This window comes from Anastrepha obliqua, chromosome 3 (genome assembly GCF_027943255.1).
Source record: "Anastrepha obliqua isolate idAnaObli1 chromosome 3, idAnaObli1_1.0, whole genome shotgun sequence".
Classification (NCBI taxonomy): Eukaryota; Metazoa; Arthropoda; class Insecta; order Diptera; family Tephritidae; genus Anastrepha; species Anastrepha obliqua.
In genome coordinates this window covers 73943871-73960327 of record NC_072894.1, presented here as the reverse complement: position 1 = coordinate 73960327, position 16457 = coordinate 73943871, and positions in this window count along the sequence as shown.

Genomic DNA, 16457 nt, shown 5'->3' with positions numbered 1-16457 from the left:
TGATCTTAATCGTCTAGCTGTCAAACCCGAACATTTACAGAGAAAGTGCTCCAGTCTCCTTCTCTGAAAGGTCCCCGCAGCTTCTGCAATGGGGGTTAAGTGGTAACCGGTAAACCCAGCTACGAGTTTGGAAAGTGAATAACGAGGAGTGCAAGTAAGTCCTTCGTATATTGTACTGGGGCCAAAGGATTTTCGAAATAGCACATGAAGAAATGTAGCTTTATCTTTTTGGCGCTTTCCTGAGAAATAATTTTGCAGTTCTCCTTTAACAGCTGTCAGGGAGATGCCGATGTCCGGGTAGGAGGTCTCTGAGGCTAATTCAGTCTCCTTCCTGCCAAGCTCATCAGCAATTTCATTTTCCTCTACTACTGTGTCCAAAAAATAAGGTGACATTGTATTTATTTTGAAAATTCTTTATTTATTCTTCCAAATCAATTTCATCCCCTTCAAAGTAATCCCCTCCCGACACAATGCACTTATGCCAACGTTTTTTCCAATTTTCGAAACACTGGTTGTAGTCACTTTCCGGGATGGCCTTCAGTTCCGTCTTCGTTGCGGCTTGAATCTCCTCTATCGTGTCAAAACGGTGTCCCCGGAGCGGTCTTTTGAGCCTGCTGAACAGCCAGAAGTCGCACGGTGCCAGATCAGGTGAATACGGTGGTTGCGGAACGATATGGGTTGAGTTTTTGATGAAATGATCACGAATTACGAGTCCAAAAAATTCAATGTTTTCGGTACCAGTCGAGATTTGACGCGCTTGAGGCCCAAAACATCCTTCAAAATGGTATTGACTGAGCCTTTCGATATGCCAACATCATCAGCAAGGTCTCTAATCGTTAATCGACGGTTTTTCAACACCAAATCTTTGATTTGTTGGACGTGAGCTTCGTCAGTTGAGGTTGATGGTCGCCCAGGACGCTCTTCGTCTTCGACACGTTCACGACCGGCTTGGAACTCACTATACCACTTGTAAACATTTTTTTTAGACATAGCCTCATCACCAAAGGCTTTCTGCACCATCCTCAACGTATCCGAAAATTGATTCCGCAAACAAAATTTAATGCAAATTCTTTGCTCAACAAATTTCGACATTGCAAAAAACGAGAAACTCACTTTTAGCAGCTCACAAAACGACGCGTATCTCAAACAGTAAATGAATATTTCACATGAAATTTGACATAGATGTCACTCACAGTACTACCAACCTAAAAAAAAAAAGAATTCTCCTAATCCTTCAAAGCGCGCAGTTTAAAATCAAATGTCACCTTATTTTTTGGACACAGTAGTATGTTCCTATGTCCTGGAATCCAAATTAGAGAAATGTTACCTGCACACCCAATCCTCCTCTTTACAGAAGTTTACTAGTTTCGTTCTGCACCATAGTATCGTCAGAGCCTTGATCGCGGCTTGCCTATTGAAGAAAATGTCAATATCTCCCTCGCCCCCGCGTTCCCTAAGCATTTTGCATGCCTGTAGGATCGCAAAGACTTGGCAGCAAAGCACTATTCGGCAGCTTAAAGGTGATAGATAAATTGGCTGAGTTAGAGAAAACAATTATTAGAAATTCGTGGCGTTTTAAGCAAATTCAAACTACCAATTTTTTGGACTAGAAACGGTGTATCAAAAATCTTTCGAGAACTTCAAATTAAAAATTTAAATCAAAGGAGTTTGGCTGAAGTTGGATATACTTGTAAAATTGGATTTATATGGTTTTTTAGACAATGAACTTTTATCAAAAAATTATAAGTATTCCAAACAGAAAATATTAAAATAATCATAATTGCTGTCATGTTGACGTTCTGTCATTTTGGGTATTTTGTCACAGGGTATTCGACAGCCGAATTCTGCACGTTCATTTCATATGTATTCACACACTCGTCCAATCAGTCGTTGCTTAGATAGCAACGGAGCAACAAGATTTATTTTCTTATATCACTAACAACTTATCGTCAGCCTAAATCTACGTGATAACTTCACACATATTCAGTTATTGTTCAGACGGCAACGAACTAACACAATCTCAGTTTTTTTTGTAAACCATCAACCCATCTGCCGATTCTTTCATAATCGCTGAAAGCCGAGTAACGGTCTATTATTGGCCACACCTTCTCAATTCTTTTCACCATGGCTTAACTTATGGAGAGTATAGGTTGTAGAGGATAATGTAAAGTTATTATTAGAAATGTACACAGAGGCTCCAAATAGTATTTGTTTGCGTTTAATGGCTCACGAGGTATGCAATGTTTCATAAGAAATCATTGAAGTTATCGAAGCCAGTCACCAAAAAGTATGGTCTGTTAAATACTATAAAGATCTGTCAAAAAATAGGTAATAGGATATTTTTGAAGAGGTGTTCTAATTAAAAAATATTTTTAACAATTATATTTTCAGTCTCAAAGTTCATATAATTGGCTCTTACAACCGGCAAATGAGAAACTTTTGACCATTGCCTACCGAGGTGCGACCGCTATTAGAAAAAACCTTGTCTATATTTAGGTGGTTCATACATAAGGTTTCGAACCCGGTCACTACCTAATGGTAGTCTCACACCAACCCGTTCGGCTACGGCAGCCGTTCTTCTTCTTCTTAATTGGCGCGATAACCGCTTATGCGATTTTGGCCGAGTTTAACAAAGCACGCCAGTCGTTTCTTTCTCGTGCTAACCGGCGCCAAATGGTAGTTAAGGGGGGAGCCTGGTTTATGAGGTATAAAAATTGCATATCTTTGTTAATTTTTTTTTTAAGGAAAAAATTAATTTAGCACTGTAAAGTTTTTTCTATCTTTTAATGAACATTTAAAAAGTATAAAAAATTGTTGTACTGGTTAAAATAAGTTGAAAAAAATGTTTAACATAGAAATTAGTAGAGCGCTGCAACGCTGGAGTTTCCAACTGGCGTACAAGATACAGCTCGTAATTATTATCTAAAGCAAAGAATTCAAATGGATTTCTAATTATCATGATTTTTTATTCTAGATGAACGAAGAAAACTGAGAGAAATTCCAAAGTTTAAACTTTTTAGAGGTTTTAAAGAACAAAATGCCTTTCTATAAAAAAAAAATTCACTTCAACTTGGTGTAAAAATCTTGAAAAAATTTTTTTTACCTATTTTGTTAGTTCAAATAGGAGAGAATTTAATACTGAAGGGAACAAGCTATGATTCATTTCGAAAGGTTCATTCGTTTTTTTTTTCATTCATGTACGCCAATTCAAAGAAATCATAAAAATGAAAAGTCGAGAAAAGAAGATAAAGTTTGTACTAAGCTGTCCGGTCACAGCGTAACTACCTCGCTCGCCTACCTTTGGCTTTGTATCTACGGAAAAATTGAGAATTAGGCTCTGTAACTTTGTGTGAATATTCTGAAATATATTAGGAATCGCTTAAAACTAAAAAAAAAAAAATGATTTTTTTACCTTATAAACCAGGCTCTTTTAAGAAAAGACGTTTTAAAAATGGTATCCAGCACTTAACGAGAGACGCTCACTATCGCGATGACTTCAGAGTGAGTCAGAGTTCGTATTGAAAACTTTGGGATAGTTTTTGATTAGTTCCACAGCGGATTTTGATTTGTTTCAAAGTAATTTTGACATTTTAATGAGTCAATTTATTCGATTAGGATTTTTTTTTTTTTTAAAACCGTCATCATTAGCATTTATTTGTCGGGTGATTGTTCCCCAAGTGATGATTACTTCACGAGTATGTGGGAACTTTAAATTGTTCACTTTTATGGTTTCATTCATGTTAATGAGAGTTAAAACGCAGGTATACTGAAATATTGTTGCTTATAACTCGTCAAGAAATCTTTTCTAATGTTCAACATACTACCAGCAGCCACCATCAGCATTTAGCTGTCCATTGAGTTTGCATGTATATGTGTATATATTGAAAATATATATACATACATATATAAAAATATTTAACTTTTTGACTCTGGTATCGCTTTAAACAGCTTGATTAATGATTGCAGGTTAAGCAGCCTGGTGAAAATACCATTAGACATGGAATGGTCCTTTTAAATTTCATCATTAGTCTGGAACATTTTTCACTAAGCAAAACCTCCTAAAATAAAGATTTGCCCAATTTTTTGTTTTGAATTTTAAATATATTTGGTTTGAGGAATACTTTCCCGTGAAAATATCCATTAAGCAAAGAAAAAAGAGTTGAAAGGAAGTAAGCACAGTTATGCGTTTTTGTATGAAATACTGTATACATACATACATACATACATTCATACTTACATACATACATACATACATAAATGCTATGGAGTAGTATGAAAAGCTCTACGAAGCGCATCAATAAATCACCGGCAACTGTCAAGAAAATGTAAATCAAAAAAATGGTAAGAATGCATACGATGAGCAAAAAAATTCAAAATAAATACCTTCTGTCGAAAAAATACCAAGAATTGTTCATTTAAAAAGCGCGCGTTACACATATGTCTAATTTTTTTTTACTGGAATATTGATACAACTATCCTCTATAGTATCGCAAATTTTGAGCGTAATCCGTCAATTAGCTTGCTTTTGGCATTTCATTATATCAGTCAACCGCAGGTGTGCTCTGCGATTTTCACTATGGATAAAAATATCAAATAAAGAATTTGTCTTAAATTTTGTGTTTTGAACGGGATTTTGTGTGCCGAATTGTTGAAAATGTTGCGGAAAGCCTTTAACGGGTGTGGTTTATTAAACTCACGGGTCTACGAGTGATATAAGGCTTGTCGTTGTCGTTGAAGATTTGCCCCGATCTGGTCGCACATCAACGTCTTCAACGGATGAAAACGTCGACAAAGTCAAGGGAATAGTGTTGGAAAACCATGATTTAAGTTTAAGGGATGTAGCTTGTCACCTTAGTGTGTCTCATTTTCAAATTTCTTTTAAAGAATTCATCGCGAGAAGGTAGCTAAAGACTTGCTTGAGCAAGTGAATTCGGACTCAACGTTTATTCAGCGCATCATTACAGGCGATGAGACGTAGGTTTATGAGTTTTACATGCAAACCAGTCAACAGGCGGCTGAGTGGCGCTATCCATATGAACCGAAACCGAAAAAACAACGTCAAAGTCGGTCAAAAGTGAGAGTAATGCTACTCGTTTGCTTTGATTGTCATGGTGTTGCGCACTCGGAATTCGTTTCAAAATATTATTTGGAAATTAAGCGACGTTTGAGAAAGAGTGTGTGAATGGAGCTTATTTTGAAGGCGACAAAATATATTTTGCTGATTAAACAATTATTTTGCGTTTTATCAAACAATTCCCGGTAGTTTTTAGACAGAATGTATTTTAAATAGAAAAAAATTTAGTGAAAGGGTATAAAAGTGATGCCAACTTTTTAACTGCTCTTGGCTTATTTACCAAAATTTACCCAAACATGCGTGCAGATCATACTTAAAAAAATATGAAAAGAAGCAGACATCAATTACTTTCTCCGTAGGTGGTTGTAGTGATCGATATCGCGTAAAGTATCAATGAAACAATTTAAAGTTTATGCTTGTTATTAAGATGACATTTCACACTAGAAAAATTATTTTGCAGTTCTTTGTTTGTTTCATTAAGTTGTGCGTTACAGGGTGTTTACAATGGAAGTGAACAAAGAGAAAGTTCGGTATATTTTCCATTTAATAAAGGCAAAAATGCAAGCATGCCGCTAAAGGTAGTAGTCTGGTCAAATAATGAATTTTATTAAAAATTTAATTGTTATGTATTTTTTTTTTTTTGAAAACATACCTTTTTTCAAAAGTCCGCCATTTTGTTATTTTTCAAAAAAAAATTGTCAAAATGACAAGCGTACAGAATAATAATCAGTTTAACTTTTTCGTTTCAGATGACCTGAAGAGCCAAAATCCTGTTGACAATTCACCTATCTTTCTTTTAAGACGCTTACTTTGGTGCCAACCTACTACAAAAAAAAATATGTGGAAAAAAATTGTTTTTGTATACTATTTGACGTTAATAATAACATGCTATAAAATCAAAACAATCGCATTTTATTTTCTTTAAAAAACATTCCTAAAAAATATCTATAAAAAACGAGTATTTGACCAGACAACTACCTGAAGTTGTTTTTTTTTTCATAAAGCTATTTTTGTATTGTTATTTTGTTTAACAGAAGAACAAAATAAAATTACAAGTATGAAAATCCGTTGGTTGTACGAGTCTTTATTTTGCTTACTATAATTTTCGGTCAGCGCAAACTCACAAAACGTCCCCTGGATTCGATTTAATCCCGGCTGAAGGCCTTCGTAATCCGCCAAAAAATTCCATTGTCTATTTGACGAGTTTATTTAACAAGTGCTTCCACTTTAAGTGCGTACCTATGTATTGGAAATTCGCCAAAGTTACTATGATGCCAAAGCCTGGTAAATCACCCAACGAAATGTCGTCCTGCAGGCCAATGTCTCTGTTACCACCAAAAGATCAAGTCCATGTTGCCAACAAAATAATGTAAGGTGCTGTCGTCATATCTTAATGATAGAGATTTTTGAACAAAACACAAAAATGTATATTCGTCTTTAAAACTAATTTTGGGTCCTCTACTATATCTTCTGCATACCCACGACCTATCATCGGCAAAACATTAAGTAACTGTAGCATTTGCAGATGACACAGCCATACTTGCAGTCGCTAATACTATCGAAAACTCAAAGAATAAACTACAGGAGGTCCATATAGCATTTGCTTTTTGAACCACCTATTTTTTTGAGAATGGTAACACAAATGACATGTCAAATGTGTTCATAATTTACTTAAAGGATTGACATTTACGAAATGGGACGTCATACGCTTGAACAAAATTGGGAAATATTGAAAACCTATTTCCAAAGTGGTGAATCTTCTTCTTCTTTTCTGATGAAGCTCATTTTCACATCGCACTATGGGCCAGGAGACCCTTATAAGTGGCCAAAATTCATAATTCCCAAAACACCAACAATTTATAACTTTTAATACCGCTATGTACAGGTTTTGGGGTCTCTGATTACGAATATGAAGTCAGATTTCAACAATTCAAAATGGCGGTTCCAAAATGGCGGACATGAAATTTAAAAAATAGGATTTTTTTCACCAAATTTGGTATTTAGGGGTTTTTATGTTCTCTGATTACGAATATGAAGTCAGATTTCAACAATTCAAAATGGTGGATCCAATATGGCGGACATAAATTTTTTAAAATTAATTATTTTTTACCAAACTTAGTATTTAGGGGTTTTTGGGGGCGCTGATTACGAATCTGCTGCCAGATTTTAGAAATTAAAAATGTCGAATCCCTTATGCGGACCTTTTTTTTTTTAATTTTATCTGATTAGTTTGAAACTTGTTACTCGGGCTTTTTTGTACCGCTGTTGACAAATCTGCAATTAGATTTAAACAATTGAAAATGGTGGATCCAATGTGTCAGATAAAGAGACACGCCTGCAGGTAGCCTACATAATAAGTTGTAGTCTCCGGAATCTACCACGAGGAGGTTACAGTGGAGGAGGATTTTCATCTGTAGAAGTCTGTTTCTCATTGACACTATCATAACCTTGTTTGTAAGGCGAATGCCCACTACTCCCATCAAATCCCCAAGAACACATCAGAACAGTTTTGAGCTCAGTAATTTTATTTTTTTGAATAAGACAGTGTAAAACTTCTCTTTGTAGTTCTATTATTCTATTCACCGTGTGGTTTAAAAGTTCTTGAAGTGATACTTCAGCTAACGTTTCAGAAATTTTAATTGACTCTTTCGACGGTCTTAACTTTTCTTTGGCTTCTCTAATCGCATTATACGCAGGCCAAATGTCTGCTCCACTAGATTTGGTCGCTAATCGCATATTCTGATAGACTTGTTTAGACATAGAATTATCGAAAAGAAATGCTAAAGCCACTTCTGGGCTTTTCTTTTCTATTGTAGGAAAAGGTGTTGTCATTATGTTTCTAATTTTCTTAGCCTGTTCCTCGTTTTTTGAAAGTTCGTTAAGTACCGATCGCAAATCTGCTTCCCCTGAAACTCGTGCCGCATGACTAGTAGCCATTAATAGTTTTTGACGATCATTATCATGTTCATCACTGATTTTAGACACTTCTCGTCTTTTCGATCTAGTAGATTTTTCTGCAAAATCGAGCGATGGACGACCTCTTTTAAGTATTTCAGTCTTACTTATTTTAGCTGTGAGGTCTAAGTCAGGAATAGCAAATTCAGAATCTAACCACTCTGAATTTTGTGACTCAAAGACAGCTATTTTCCCACTGCAATGCTGATATTTTGCATTTCTTTTTGACTTTAAACTATTTAAAGCATTTTTCAAGCGTTCCAATCCTTTACAACCTACATCTGATTTATTGATACCAATTTTAGTTAAAATTGAATCAACGGTTATATTCATGTCATTATTACCTAACATAATTTGAAGAACCTCTTTTTTCTTCAATGAAGTCATTATGAATTAAATAAGTTAAAATTGTGTGACTCTTAATACTTGGTTAACTTTTTACACCCTATTGGCAAATGATTGATATACAGTCAACACGCGCATAGATCAGTAAAACTTCATTTTTTTTAAAAAGAAAATGAAAAACCGCAGCAAACCGCACCTTTAGCTTGTTACACATGAACTACTGAAGACGTTAATGTAAAGAAATTGTTAATAGCTTCTGGAGTTTTGCGCAAGGCTCAATCGGCGTATTAACAAGTAGTAAAAAAAACAAAATTTTTCACGATTATTCTCAATATTTCTAACATCAGATTTATTTTTTCAGCTATTGACTATTTTCACATACCACATGATTGTAACTAATGAGAAAATGCAATATAATTAATGACAAATACTACATTTCAGTAAAACAGTGACAGTTTAGAACAATAGCTATATGGTGATCTTTTAAGCCTTACACTTATATTAACTTATTATACAAGCTTAAATATTTCATTAAAACTTATAACATTTACAAAATAACTACTTTCACTTATCTATATGATGATACTATATTGCATTTTGAAAAATCTTTCAATGACTTTTGGCCAAATTTTTTGGTCTTCTGGCCCACAGTGCATCGGTGGCTACGCCAATAAGCAAAATTGTTGGATTTGGGGCTCAGAAAATCCACACGTTACTGTAGAGAAGCATATGCATCCACAACGAGTCACTGTTTGGTGCGGTTTTTGGTCTGGCGGCATCATCGGGCCATTTTTTTTCGAAAATGAGCGAGGAGCCGCGGTTTCAGTAAATGGCATTATGCGTTACCGTGGCATGCTCAACGAGTTGTTTCCAAAAATTAAGGAGGATGACATGGACGACATTTGGTTTCAACAGGACGGTGCAACTTGTCACACTGCCAAAGTTACACTCGAACTTTTGGCTACCGTTTTTGAAAACCGAATAATCAGCCGAAATTCCGATATCAATTGGCCGCCTCGGAGCTGTGATTTAAGCCCGTTCGATTATTTTTTGTGGGGAGCCGTTAAGGACAAATGCTATGCGAAACATCCAGAGACGATTGATGCTTTAAAACACGAAATCAAAGTTGCCATTCATGAAATTGAAGCCCAAACGAATGGCCTACTGTAAAGACTGTCATTTGAACGATATTATTTTTCATTCATAAATGACAATGCTCAATCTTCAAAAAAAAAAAACAAGTTTGAAAAAATATTGATTAGTTTTTTTTTTATAGCCGATTCAAAAAGCAAATTTTACATGGCCCACCCTATACAAGAAGCTGTTAACCATATTCCTACATGGACTAAAAAACGGAGCTTAAGCCCAAACAAAGGCAAGCCATATAGTTTTCCCCTAAAACACGCTACTTAGAAGCCAATATTCATCAATGCGTCGATATTCGCACATGTCGCAAGGCCTAATAGCCGGGCGCTGCAAAGCTCAAGTCAAGAAAAAACTAATTATTACCAAGAAAAAAAAATTACAAATGTTTGGACTTACGGTATACAATTCTGCGGATGCGCCAGCTAAAAGTACATCACTTCTATCCAAAGTCTGCAAAACACAATCATGCGGATCATAGTAAAAGCAACATGCTATATAAGGAATAGCGACCTTCATCATGATCTGTAACTGAAGTAAAGAAGCAATTAGCCATAGATCACGAACGAAAGCTCAACTAATGAAAAGCGAGAAATGAAGACAAGGGACCACTATGATGTCGGCTGCTACGACTGTTACCGACAGACTAATAAGACTATTGCACCATGGAACGCTAACAGGCTATCACATCATTCTCTCGAAATAAAACCATCCCTACTCGACCAGAATATGGACATTCTCTTAATTTCGGAAACACATTTCTCCACAAAAAGTTTTCGTAAAGTCCAAAATTATAAATTGTATATACTGCTCACGTATGCTCAGGTATCCTGATTAAGACAAAAATTAACCAGCTGGAATCAAATGCAATTGCACAAGTGGGATATAAACCACAAGCCTTGTGGTATTTGACCATTTCGGACCTCTATGTACAGCTCACCCAAACACATCGGAACGCTCCTTACTCTCTTAGAATACTAGCACAATATGAATCAAAAATTCACTCCCTAGAATAACAAAACTTATTGATTCAATTAAAAAAAAAAAAACAAGTCGCCAACTCTCTAAATATCAAAGTCCCACTAAAAAGGGATGATGATATCACTGAAGCAACGGAACACTTCATTAAATGCGTACAATACTTTGCCTGTGCCCCAATACAAATACACAAATTTACAAAAAAAGACTATCTATGCCGTCCTTTCGAGAGGTTTCTCCTAAGAGAAACTGAGAAACACAAAAGTACATATTTCGAAGACCTCGATACTACTTCACTGCAGCAATAAACTACTCTCTGTGGAAGGCGACCAAAAGCTTAAAAAGCCCAATTCAACTAGACCGTCCCGTTATCAAGCCTGATGGAACATGAACGAAGCAGCCACAAATATCCAACTCCAAGTTTCTGCACTCTTCGATGAAACTCAACAAATAGACTTGAAAATAAGGAAGTGCACAAAAAAAGAAATAGAAGCTGCTATGGTTGATTGGTCGGTTTAAGTGGTGATTCGTTCAGAATTCAACTAGCGCTTCCGCACCATTTTGTTGCCACATCCTCGACACCAACTTGTTTACCAATTATTTGCAGTATGACTATGTCCAATCTGTGCAGTTCAGGAACCTTATCAGGTTATTGACATCTAATCCAGACAGACTCTCGAGCGGTTTGCCCAGCTCCAACACCATAATCCATTTTACTGCCCTCTGTATAGACTAGAGAAGAGAAGAGAATACCTTATTCCATTCCTCCTTAGTTGAAAAGAGAGTGACAAAATCTGATATACTCCCCTTGAACCTCAAAAAATAACTTGGGTACAACTTCATAACAGCAAAACTTTTAAGAGAATTACCAAAAGAAGCTATAATATTTATTTCTCACCCAACTCTTCAATGCAATCATGCTGACAGGATTTGTCCCACCCAGTGGAAAGATTCAGAAAAGGACTTAAATAAACTATTGGAATTCGTTTTTCTTATAGGATTATCTCCCGTAATTGAGCAAAGTTAGTTGATTCCCAAACATCAGTTCGATTTCCTTAAGCACCACAGTACCATTGAGCAAATGCACCGCCTCATCAAACATATAAATAACGCTTTCAAGCATAAAGAATTTTGTACAGCAGTTGTTCTCTACTTTTCTCAGGCTTTTGACAGAGTATGGCACTGTGGCCTACTTTACAAAGTAAACAAATCTCTCCGAATAAATTTCTTTAGCTTTATAAATACGTATCTTGCCGATAGATACCTTTTTGTCCAACAAGGCGATGAAGTAAGCAATCTCCACAAAATAAATGCTGGTGTGCCTCAAGGTGCCTTCCTAGGTCCTATATTACAAGGTCCTATATTACACGCATGATTTGCCTGCCGTAGCAAATGCCCTAATCGGAACATTTGCCGATGATACAGCTGTTCTAGCTGTAGATAAAATCGCGAACAAAGCATCCCTAAATTGAAAAAATGTCTCGCTGACATGTCACAATGGCTACAAAATTGGCGCAGTAAAGCGAATGAGACTAAATCGGTCCAAGTATCATTAACAACGTGAGCACTGTCATCCATTAAAGTTAAAAGGCATCGAGATCCCACATTCCAACGAAACTAAGTATTTAGGCATACAGAAATATTAAAAATATTAAAAAGTCGAAGAACTTGAGAGACAAGTATTAAAAAAAGTTTCAAGTATCCGATACCAGGTTTTACAAGTACAAATATATTCGAAATTCAGAAAAGTTGAGGTTACCAAGTAAAGTTCGTCAGCGAAACTATATTCGTAAATTAGAGATTGGAATTAAATCTAACACAAAGGCATTGTGGCGATAGGTCAAATTTGAAATTTCTTGCTTTAGTATTCCATCGAAAGTGTTTTACAATGGTAACTACACCTCTTCCACGCGGAAGGTTCTACCTATCCTTTTTTGAGCTTCTTCAATTGTAATTTTTATTCGGCAACTGAACATACAGGGTCCTTTAAAAGTGCGCCTAGATGTCAGTACTGAATAATTCCGAGACGGTACCTTTTTTATGTCTAGTACGAGTAGTAATATTTGTCTAGTAGAAAGACGTACAATTTTACACGATATAACAACTGGCGGCCGCCGTAGCCGAATGGGTTGGTGCGTGATTACCATTCGGAATTCACAGAGAGAACGTTGGATCGAATCTCGGTAAAAGCAAAATTAATAATATAAAAACATTTTTCTAATAGCGGTCGCCCCTCGGCAGGCTATGGCAAACCTCCGGGTATATTTCTGCCATGAAAAAGCTCCTCATAAAAATATCTGCCGTTCGGAGTCGGCTTGAAACTGTAGGTCCCCCCAACATCAAGACGCTCTCCACAAATAGGAGGAGGAGCTCGGCCAAACACCCAAAAAGGGTGTACGCGCCAATTATATATATATATATAATAATATATATATATATATATATAATATGATATATATATAACAACTCGTTAAAATTATTAAAACTCATTATGAAATTGGTCGATTTAGAAAAAATTTGTGAATTTGGGAATTTTTTGGAGGAAATAATTATTCGAATGAGTCGACAGTTAAAAGGTTGATTAAAAAATTTCACGAAACTGGTTCTGTTAAAGATAGAAAAAGAACTGGCAGACCCAAAAACTGATCGTTCTGTTGGTTTGGTTTTTGGACTGGTGGAGTACTTTGCTCATGGTGGGTATTTAAATGGTGTCATTTTTCACATATAACTGTTAAGAGCCGTATTTTGAGTAACATGGAGAACCTGAAAAAATCTAAATGTTTACATATTTTATTTTAAAACAATATCTAGACCTGTCTTCTGAAAGACCCTTTACCTCTCAAAACAATAACTTAACTGTCAACAGTGGTGTGGGTGACGTGAGTGCTCCGACTGTTCGTTTGACGACGGGGGTATTTTGCTAACGTAGCCTTTGCTGCATTCATCTTATAATCGCGTTAGGCAAATAAAAGGCAAATGTAAAAGTTGAAAGGTAAATTTAACTTTAGCAAACAATTTGTTGAAAAAACTACTTGCATACTTAATGCAGAAAATAAACTGAATACATGCAATAATAGTACAAAAACTTGACAATGCACCACTGCAAGCTAGCCAACCAAAGCTAGCCTTGCAATTTGACGTTTCCTATAAATGCCATACTCGCACACTCACCAACTTTCTTTGCTAGTTTCGTTAAGTTTTGCTGTCAAGCAAAACATGGCAGCAAACGCACACACAACACATTTGGTAAATTAAATTTATGTATATGTGTTTGTGAGTGTGCATATGTATGCACTAGTAGACATTTTTTATAAGTATGAAGGCTTCCACATTGTCAGCATATTTCTTTGTCAAAGTGTTTGCAAATTTTTCACCAAAATGCCACTCGCAAAATTGCCAACATTCTCCAGTGTCAACACCAAGATTCGCACCCCCACTTCCCTGCCCAATCTATCCCAGTCACATAACAAATGCCAATGCAGACAATGCCCAAAATAAGTGGGAACCAAACTTTGCTCAAGTGAATTACAGCGTCTACAAGGCGGTGACCAGCTGTAGAAAAGAAAATGCTTACAATGCATTGAAGCTCAAGTGGAACATTTGGATGAAGTTAAATAGCAAAAGCTTTGCACGCACACGCTCCCATAAAATGTAACAACAACATTGGGACTTTGTTGGTTATTCTCCACTTTAAAAAATTTTCCGCATACTTTACTTTGCTTTTCGGTAAAATGGCAATCTATCTTCAAGGAAGTGTTAGTATACTGGTACTGGTCGTTTTCTTGTTAACCCGAAGCTTTGATTCGTCCGTCCGTTTAGCCCCCAACCAGCGGCACCACCACCATATCATACTTCAGTGTTGCCAGTCACCAGTTGACAAGCTTTCAACACTTTCGCACCCCGGAGGGAGATACTTATCTCATCACTTTCCAGCTGTTGCTGTGGTTAGCTTCTTCGTTTGTCTTTTGTGGCCAAACAATGCTTGTTGAGAATGACTCTGACATCTTTCTTTCGCATAGTTCTCTATTTTTTTTTTGTTTTGCACCCGCCTCGTTTTTTTCTTGTCACAACTTTAACTGTCTGCATTTCGTCTTCGTCATCAACTGCGCATAACTTCAAAAAGGACATCATTCTTCGTCGTATTTCTTAAGAATGATACAAAATGGAACACACGAAAGATGGTATCAACGGAGCGCTTTGAAAGAAGATGAGTGAATAAAAAGGAGCAGGAAGCAGGAAATGTGAAGCGCGTATGCACTTAATAATGCATCGTGTTTACTTAACAAAAATTACGTTTGCACATTTTTTATGCCTTGTTATTTGTTAGGACCCTGGGCTCGGTGATGGTGTGCTCCAAACTAGCCGGGGGAATGCCTGACCACCCTTTCCACCGCATCTGAATACTTTCCAAGTGAAGTTCATTTCGCTCACAGGGATATTGCGGGAAACTGCCGGGCGGGTGAATTAACTAAAAAGGAGACCCGTGAGCTGGTGTTCTCGCGAAAAGATAGGATTGTAGTCCTCTTGACTACCAGTGGTCAGCTTCTGTAAAGGTGGGCTTCGCATTAACTCAGCGAGCGCTAAGCAAACTCACAAACTTGCAAAGTCGCGAAATCCTTTTAATCACAGGTGAATCGGAAACATGCGAAAGGAATTCCAAGGTTAACAAAGACGCAACCTCCGAATTTTGTTGATGTACTTTTCGAACGTTGTTTGTCTGGTATGAGACTTGGTATTACTTCCAGCCCTTTTTTATCTAGCTCATGTCTTAGGGAGACTCTTAATGGATTGACACATGTCACTCGGGTAGATCTCCATATAAAGAAGGTGGCTAACAAGAGTGCATATACATACATTAAATGAAGCGGGTCGCTGAAGGAAAAAAACTTATGGTCATGTCAGTCTATTATTGCAAAAAACTCAGTATACTTAGGGGAGGACTGATTACATCATCACAATGGAGACAATCAATAGAAATTTTACTATTCTCTTACCATCTCGGGAGAGATGGAGTAGACTTTTACTAAAAAACTTGGACACTACAGTCTACACAGATGGTTGAAATATGGATTGTGATGTTCAAGCTGATATATATGCATATATCATCCAGGCGGAAGTACTGCAATATCGCTATTCTTTCGTATAGCCAAGCTGCAAGCACTGGATTCAATTACAACCACTTCTAAACTGATGGAATAAAGCAGAAAAGCCTTATCACCTTGAGTGGAAACCATAAAGTTACCTTAACCTGGGTCCCGGGACATCGCAACATTGGGAGCAAAGAGCATGCGAACATCTGCCATGAATATAGTTTCTGCAGAATCAATATTCACACCACTGTCTGCAATTAAGAATGCAATTTCCTTAAAATATCTACAAATCGCGGAATGCAAACCAGACAACATGCAAAGTTAGCAGAAATTTATGGTCCACCTACAACCACAAACAAACATCAATTCTGAAAAATATGAAACAAAGGGATGCTGCCAAAATGGGCATCCCTCACAACATCCGCTGTCGCAATTAAAGAAAAAGGAAACGATTTTCCATTTCCAGTGAATATCAACCCTTGGCAACCCACTGTTCGAGAGTGTCGAGAGTGTCTGGCTTAGAAGTCAGCATCCTAATACGGGTCTTAACTGCATAGAATCATGCTGTAAATAACCATTAAACAAATTGGTTGAAAGGAGGTGGCAACAAAATAGTGCGGAAGCGCTAGTTGGATTCTGGATGAATCACCACTTTAACCAACCGACCAACCAGTATCAGGCTTCTCTTTAGAACACCTATTTGTCATACCAGTAATGTTCTATCAAATAAATGCTGTTTGTATAAAAAGCAACTGGAAAATTAAGAAAATCTCGTATGAGGTGAATTATTATCGAAAGAATCATTGGTTCATAGTTTTTCAAAATTACAGATTGACGGTAACATTGGATCGGGAAGCCTCGCCTGCAAGTGA